The following is an 8,688-nucleotide window of genomic DNA, read 5'->3' as shown; positions in this document are numbered from 1 at the left end:
AGTTTCACCATGCTGGCCAGGCTGGTCTCAAATTCCTGACCTCGTGATCTGCCTACCTCGGCCTCCCAAAATACTGGGATTACAGGCGTGAGCCACCGCATCCAGCAACGGTTCTGTTTCTTTCTGTACATTTTCATACTTCACTGAGAACTGGCTTTCTCTGACTATCCACGCAGTGGACTGTGACCACCTCATATGGCTTCTGAATACTGTACAATCATAATAATTCGCAGTCACCCAGAATCACTCCCTGGCTGATTCTCAGGCCTAGCTCTGAATTTCTGAGAGAGAGACCTCATAGACCTATTTCAGGGCAAGAGTCCCCCGCTGGCCCCGTCTCCCTTAGTGTGCCGACTCTGCCACTGGCCCCTGCAGATCCACTCTCCATCCCTTGCCACCTAATCCCTGCCCTGTTCCTCGCCTTTGGCTTCTGTTTTGGGTCTGCAGTGGAGAGCCCAGGCAGGGTACTAAAGGAGAGGAAGAGGATGAGGTCAGGACTCTCTCCCCAGCAGAGTCTGCTCATGATGCTCTTCCCCAAGGCCAAGCTTCATTCAAGGAGACCCTGTCTGCAAGACTCTCAGGTTTCAATAAACTGCTTATCCCTGAGGACCAAGGGATGTGAAATAGCCCTGCTATTGCTGACCCTCAGTCACCTAACTATCCCTTTTGGTTTCCCTACACCCTGCCAACACACTTGTAAATTGCCCCTTTGTTAAACATCCTCCATTGATTTAAATGTGCCCATTCATTTCCTGTTGGGACGAGGAACAACCCATTTGGCCAGGGAATGGAGTTAAAGACTCTAAAAACAGGAGGCTCCTGGGCTCTCTACCTGGTGGGTACTCCTGTGGAGGTAGGGACGTGATTCGAGGGTGGGAGGCTCAACGTGTTTTTCCATGTTGTTATTGTTGTGGTAGTTTTATTATTAATAGTATCATAGACATCATTCATTGTTCAGAACTTCTACCCCTCTCAACAACTGGATGTTAGACTGGAATCAGCCTCCATGCCCCACACAAATCAAATGCAAACAGGCCTCCAAGAATATAGCCATGAATATCACTGTGGCTTTACCCTGTGCTTCCCCCCTTCAGCTCCTTATAGGAGCCTCAACAGTCCTTAATCTGGATTCTTTGCCTTTGAGAAAAATACTCTGAAAAACCTCAGTGATCGCCAGTTTCTTGGGCCAAGTAGTAACACTAGTAGAACTCTGGGGGACTCAGAACTAACTTAGCAGCTCAGAGAATATGGGAGGTTTAGGTACAAGGAGATGTCTCTGATTACTGGCAAGGAAGAGCATGCGGCTCTCTCCCCAGATAAACAGGACTTTCAGGATCACTGTCGACCCATGTGAAAGCATCACAAATTGTGTAATTGGAGCTACCCAAAGCTTAAATCCCAGTCTCTGCCGTTCCAGCTGGTCACGAACCCTCTCTACTCTCCTTTCCACCTAGAAAATATACTCTTTTGTCAGTGATTAAATAAACCCACTAACCTGCTTCCAAGGTTAAGCAGAGGTTATTCCTATTTAACTGTTCACAATGCACCAGAAATTGCTGAGGGCACTGGGTGCAAAATGCAATCCTGGCTCCCTGTTTTCTCCTTCTGCTCTAAGATAACACGCCTCCTATAAAGAAATAGCGTGACCCCCCAGTGCTGGGGTTAAACATGCACATTCTTGATGACAAAATATGTCCTTTCACATAGCCAAGGTCATTTTTGTAAAACTAAAAGCAAACGTCAAGTGGAATTATTTTTCCTGACCAGGAGTAGGCTTATTGGATGAAAACGAAAAGTGGTGGAGAAAGTAAGGATTAATTTACCAAGCCAGTCATTTTCCTTTGTTCTTTTTCTACCTTGGTTAAATATTTGTGATTGTGGCATGAGGGCCTCCTCTCCAAGCTCAGTGTTTTCCTACACTTGATCCTGCATCAGAGTTACTGACATGACCTGTTGCCATGGAAACAATGGTGAGATCTCTTGTGGTGCCCAACACAGGAGACTTTCTGTTGACTTTAGGGGAATTAGATCTGGCTGAAAAATCTAATTCTGTCACTTACTAGCTGTGTGACCTTGGGAACATTAGTGTACCTCTCTGAGTCTTAGTTTCCTCATCTGAAAATTGGAATTAGTAATAACAGCTCTAAGAGTTTTTATAAGAATAAATGGGATCATCTGGGTAAAGTAATTGGTGTGTTTTCTGGCACTGTACGTGTTCAGTAAATGTTAGGTGCTTCTGTTGTTATTAGATATTAGGAAGTTAGAACATGTATTCTATTCAGTCATTCATTTACAATCTCATTTATTCATTTCATACATAATAATTAATCCTCACTATGTTGCAGACACTGTTCAAGATGCTAAAGATAAAAAAGTGAGAAAAATGGAGAAAATTCTGCCTTCGTGGAGCTCACATTCTAGTGAGGAAAACAAATAATTAACAATAAACTATATGTATATTAAATGTATAATCTTATTGTGATAAATGCTGTAAAAAACTTAGAACAGGACAAGGGTAAGAGGGGAAAGGGGCCAGTCTGCAGAGGCAGTGGAAGCTACTGCAGATAGCATCCTCTCCCAGGAGAAGACATTTGAGGAGAGACCAGAAAGGCATTGGGGGACAAGCCTTGTCATGCGTGGGGAAGAACATTCCAGCAGGAGGGAACAGCAAAGGCAAGGGCAGGTGGCGAGTGGAATGGCAAGGTGACTGGTGGGTCTGGAGCAAAGAGAGGGAGGGGGAGCATTGTGGACCCTTAATGCAAGGTCGCAAGAACGCTTACCAGGGCCTGATCTGCGAACGTAATCTAAATGAGGTTGTCAGAGCTGCAACAGGAAACAATAGAGCAGGGTGATGGAGAGAGAAAGCCCGGGACCCCTACCGCCTGTAAAAGAATCTCAGCTCTGCCACTTACCAGCTGTAGGACCGGGGCCTTGTTACTGGTGTGGCACCTCAACCAGCAGCAGTAGCATCCCCTAGGAGTTTATTAGAAATGCAGAATCTCAGTTCAGCCCTGCCAGGTCAGTATCTGCATTTCCACCAGGTCCCCAGGGGATTTATAAACTCCTTAATATTTGAGAAGCACTGGCCTAGCACTTGTTACTTAACCTCTCTAGGTCTCCGAGGCCCCATCTGCAAAATGGGTGCAGCAGTCTCCCTCTATTTGTGGTTTCACTTTCTGCAGTTTCAGTTACATGCAGTCAACCACAGTGCAAAATGATTAAATAAAAATTCCAGAAACAAATAATTCATAAGTTTTAAGTTACGCACCATTCTGAATAACATGGTGAAATCTCCTGCCATCCCACTCTATCATGCCCAGGATGTGAATCTCCCGTGTCCAGCATAGCCGCACTGTCCATGTTGTTGGCCATTAGTCACTTAGTAGTCACATTGATTATGAAACGGACAGATTACAAGTAGAAGCGTGAATACAGTAAAATAGATGTTGAGAGAGACCACATTCACAAAACTTTCATTACAGTATATTGTTATAATTATTCCATTTTAGTATGGATTGTTGTTAATCTCTTACTGTGCCTAATTTGTAAATTAAACTTTATTATATGTATGTATGTATAGAAAGAAATATGTATGTATAGGGTTCGGTTTTATCCTTGCTTTCAGGCATCCACTAAGGGTCTTGTAATGAATCCTCCCTGGATAACGGCTGGCTACTGTATAACAACAGTAGCTCTCTCATAAGGTTACTGTGATTTTTAAATAAGCTTGTGGCCATGTAACACTCAGCCTAGTGCTTGTTACACTGTAATTGCCCAGTGGATCTTAGTTTTTGCATTGAATCCCTGGTGGGATTAATCCTGGGGGCTGTCACTGTTTTGACTTCCTCAAGACCCACTTGAAACTTGCAACAGAGGAACAGTGCTTGTTACTGCTTCACCTGCTCTTGAGGCTGCTGGCTCCAGCAGGACCTGTCCCCCTTGGTTATAAACCACAGGAGCCCTATCGTCAGTAGCACCTGCAGTGGTGAAGATGGTTTATAGGGATCCACCCTCACTCTGTCCAGTTTCTCCTGTGGTTCATAGTCCTCACTAATTGTTTTCCTCCGTGGAAGCTAACTGGCTAGGAAGAGGCTCAAACCTGGAATACTGGCATTGATACCACCATGTTTCCAAATGCAGAGAGTATTTCTCTAGCCAAGATGGCAGCTGTCAAATCCGCCTCATTCCCAGCGGCATAACTATAAATCTCCAAACCACAATTATGTAGAAAAATGAAATCTGTTAATTAAATATGAGCTTGTAACTTTCAATCAAGTACCACTGGCAAATATCATAGAGTGGTTAAGCATTTGGCTCTGAAGACAGACTCTGGTTTTGAACTCCAGCTCAACCATGTAGCTTACTTGCTGTGGTTTCTTAACCTCTATAGTTCAATGTCCTTAATCTGAAACCGGGGGAGGGGGATGAAAACAGTACCTACTTCGTAAATGACAATTTAATCGGTGCAGCACACCAACATGGTGCATGTATACATATGTAACAAACCTGCACATTGTGCACATGTACCCTGGAACTTAAAGTATAAAAAAAAAAGAAATCCAGGGCCCACATTAGCTTCCTGGTGGGTGCAACCCTAGAATACAGGGAGCTGGGTGCCTACAGCTGCCATCTGCAGGTAGTGAGGCAGTGGCTGATGGCATGGGGGTATTAAAAAAAAAAAGAGTACCTACGTCAAAGATAATGCATATAATAAACTTTTAAAAGTCCTAAAAGACACTAAACATTCTAAAGATGTTAGTAGTCACAATTCTTATTTCTCTTTCTAGTTGTGTTGCATGTGGATTCAAAGAAGAAAACATTCTCAGAGAAATGGAACCCATTCTTCAAGTAAGGGAATGTGGAGAGTGACATTCTCCTGCTAGTAGGGACAAGAGATGACAAATTGAACTAGGGTGATCACAATGAGAATGAAGAGAAGCAAACACATTCAGGAGATATTTCTGGGTCCATAGGACTTTGTGACCTCTTGAGTACAGTGGCGAAGGAAAGACAGATTTAAGGTTTCTAGTCTACATTCATATATGGATAGTGATGACTACAACCCACGGGGATCATAGAGAAAGGTTCATTAAAAAAAGGACAGGTCCAAAGGCAGTCTACAAACTTCAGGGGGGTACATGTTCTAGTCAATAAATGTGTAGTTGTTCAAAATGCAAGGTTCGATAAACATAAGAAAATATGCCAAATTCATTAGTCATCAGGGAAATGCAAAGTAAAAGCACAATGACATACTAGAATTGCTAAATTTTAAAGGACCAATGATACCAAGTATTGATGAAGATGTGGAGGAACTCATTCAATGCAGGTGGGAGTGTAAACAGATATACTAATTTGGAAAAATGTTTGGTAGTATTTATCAAGGCTAAAATACGTTAGCAATTCCCCTCCTGGTTATATGAATAATCTACAAAAATACATGTATGAAAATGTTCAGTTATTCACAAAAACTGGTAACAAGCTAAATAATGTCTTAAATGTAGAATGAATAAATTGCAATGTGCTCATACTATTGTCTGAAATTGTCACCTAATAAGTGCACAGCAATGGAAAAGAATAAACCACTGAATATCATAGACAAAATATTGACTTGAAATGTTTAGATAGACACACAAGAAAAGTTCTGAATGATGATATTTACATGACGTACAAGAACAGGCAAAACTAATAGCAAAAAAAGATTGTCATTAAGCTGTATACTGAACATGTATGCATTTTACTTTGTGAAGGTTATAGCTCAGTAAAAAGGTAAACTTTATAAAAGAACACAGGGCTAAAATCTTGGAGCAGTTCTTGGAAGCAACACACATGAGAAGGGCTGGAAATTCTGCTATGCACTGGAACTGCAAGGCTGGAGTTGTAATTTAGTATTCAAAATGAGTTGCTGGCTCTAACAGAACTATCAAACGCTGCTTAAGGTCATTCTTGGAATTCATAGTGGTTTTGGTGTTTGTCAATTTTGGTCCCAGTGGAATCTGTAATAAGCCTCTAGAAGGAGCTGAATGGTGCAAAGAGAAGGGTGTGTCTTATAAACTATCAGGAAACTCTGGGGAGCCTGGAAGGACTGTGTGTATATCACAGGGCTGCCACAAGAGGGCACCACCTCTGTCAGGAGGCGGTGGCTCCAGGTGGCTCTCAAGGGATGCTCTTATCACCACCCACCTCCACTGCGACCCAGGAGCTCAGAGCTCTCCCCAGCAAGAGCAGCAGATGGTGTGTCCACCTGAGGTGGCACTGTGGTGTGGATTCTTCTGCTGGGGTGGCTTCAATTAAGCTGTTTCCTTTTCTGGGCCTCACCTTCCTCAGGTGCAAAAAAAAAAAAAAAGAAACAGCCAAAAATGACTTCTTCTAGTTCTACAAATTCCAACAGTTTAGATACTGTAGCTCAAGTATCCCCTCTATTTGCTGTCTGTTTATTCATGAAGTATTTTTTGAACACCTACTATGTGTATTGAGGACACAACAGTGAAGAATACAGAAATAGCTGCTGTCCATATAGAACTTAGCTTTAAATAAAAGAGAAAGATAGGAAGCAGGATGTGTTCAGATTATACTTAGTGATATGAGGAAAATGACAAGGATGATGTGGAGGGCAATAATTTTAGATAAGGTGGTCTGGGACTGCCTCTCTAAGGAGCTTATGTTAAAATTGAGGCTTGAATAACTGGAAGAAAGTGGCCATCCAAATAGCTGCGGGACGAGCCTGGCACAGACGAGAGTAAGTGTCAGGTCCAGAGTGGGGAGCACACTCGCTCTCTGCCACCCAGCATGAGCCACCTGTGGGGATGGGGCTTAGAAGCACCTAGTCTGCCTCTGCACCTTTTACTCAATATCACCTTTTACTTAATATTAATGCTCTCTGGTTTTCCACCTCCTCTCAGCAAGGAGAGGAAACAGCAATTTTCCACCAGCAAACATAAGTATTCAGGGATTAAACTACCCATGAGTTAGAACTCAACATGGGAGCAGGGAAACCTATTGGATTTAGAATGCATTTACTCAGAAAGGGAGCATATACACCTAGAGATGGTTCCAACGGGACATAAACAATAAAATTGTGATTACGTGTTAGGTTCCCAGGTGGAATTGTGTATACAGGAGCAGGAAGGAATCTCAGCCCTGGTGCACTCCTCTCTTCCCCATGTCCCCTGAGTACCCTGGGCTTATCTAACCTTTTAGTAATTATCACATGGGATTGCCGTTCTCTCCTCTAGAGCAGGAGCTGTTCAAGAGCAGAGACCACGTGGAGCTTGTCTTGCTGACTGCAGCTTCTAGTTCATTAGCTGGTGCTTTGCACACACTTGGTAAGTGATAGTGAAATGCATGCACGCACACATGCCTGAGTTAATTCATCACCTCAACTCAGTCTATGCTTACTGAGCACCTAACACGTGCAGGTATTCCTCTTGATGCTTAGAACATGGCAATAAGAAAGACAGACAAAAATTCCTGGCCTCACAAAGGTTGTCTGATAGTAGGAAGCAGGAACAGACAGACAATAAAGTAAATAAATAAGGAGACCAGGGTGGCTGTTGTGTATCACCTGAAGGTAAGACTAACAGGTGAGGGTGTCAGTCAACAGAGGGCACCCTGATGTGAGATGAAGTAAACCTTATTAGGACTTGGCCTTGACTCAGAGAACTAAAGAACTATCAGATAGCTGTGAACACAGGATGGCATGATCTGACTCATACTTCTAAAGGATCAGGAAAACTCGAATTGGTTTTAGAACCAGGGACCAAAGTGTCCATCCTGTTCAGTTATAAGCACCCAAAGAGAGATGCCCTTACTTGGGGGCAAGAATAAAAGAAGTAGAAACTTGAGGCTCCCTCTGTGAGCCACATGGAACAATACTCTAGATGGACTGGCTCTGGAGTGTACCTCACAGTGCCACCATATCATCTGCCTCTTTGCTCACTTTTGAAGGTGAATGTCAAGGGTGAAGGGTGGTGGCCTAGAAGGTAAGCACTGCTCAATCTCAGCTTCACTGAGGGAATTCCAAAGGCTGGGACTCTCCGTCGGGGTTTCCACTAGTATGCAGAGACTCACGGAGCAGACTGAGCTCGGCTGGGGTGCAAAGACTGCTCTGCAGAGTCCGTTCTCGGCAAACAGCCAGGCCCACCCCGGGAAGGAGCTCAGGGTCTGGAGGTGTCATCAGGTCACATTTATCCAAAGGGATCGTTCTCATGGTCCTCTTGTTTCTCCCATCCAGCAAGCAAGGGATCCTTCCTTTTTATTTTCCTGTCCCTTTCACACCTGTCTTTCTCCATCAGATCGCAACAAGACCTTGAATTCACCCCATAACCGCTGCCTGTAATTGATTTCCAAGTTTTTGTTTTTCCTTTTCTTTTCATCAGATAGGTAAGAGTAATGTGCCTGACACATCATAACAAGGCTTGAGGAAGGCACATTTCACACGAGTATGAAAACCCAATCTTTACACTTAGGAACCACAAAAGGATGGAGGCGGAGGGTTTTTTGGTTTTGTTAATTGTCTCTGCTGGTGAGACAGATACTTCTATTCTGTTTCTCTGGCTTCCCTGAGAACCAGCAAGAATCCAAGTCCCAGTGCTCCTGTCTCACACCCTCTGGTAGGCATCTGCTGCTTTTGCCCGCCCAGCTGGATTTTCCTTTGCAAAGCACCATTCCACCTTAAGAGTCACCGAGGTT

At 43.5% G+C, this 8,688-nt stretch overlaps 1 pseudogene; it reads right to left on the bottom strand.

Annotated features, from left to right (window-relative positions):
* Positions 1 to 8,369: 8,369 nt before the first annotated feature.
* Positions 8,370 to 8,480, bottom strand: LOC112129490 (small nucleolar RNA U13; annotated as a pseudogene).
* Positions 8,481 to 8,688: the final 208 nt, after the last annotated feature.

The sequence above is a fragment of the Pongo abelii genome, chromosome 18 (genome assembly GCF_028885655.2).
Source record: "Pongo abelii isolate AG06213 chromosome 18, NHGRI_mPonAbe1-v2.0_pri, whole genome shotgun sequence".
Lineage (NCBI taxonomy): Eukaryota > Metazoa > Chordata > Mammalia > Primates > Hominidae > Pongo > Pongo abelii.
This window is presented reverse-complemented; position numbering and strand designations above follow the sequence as displayed.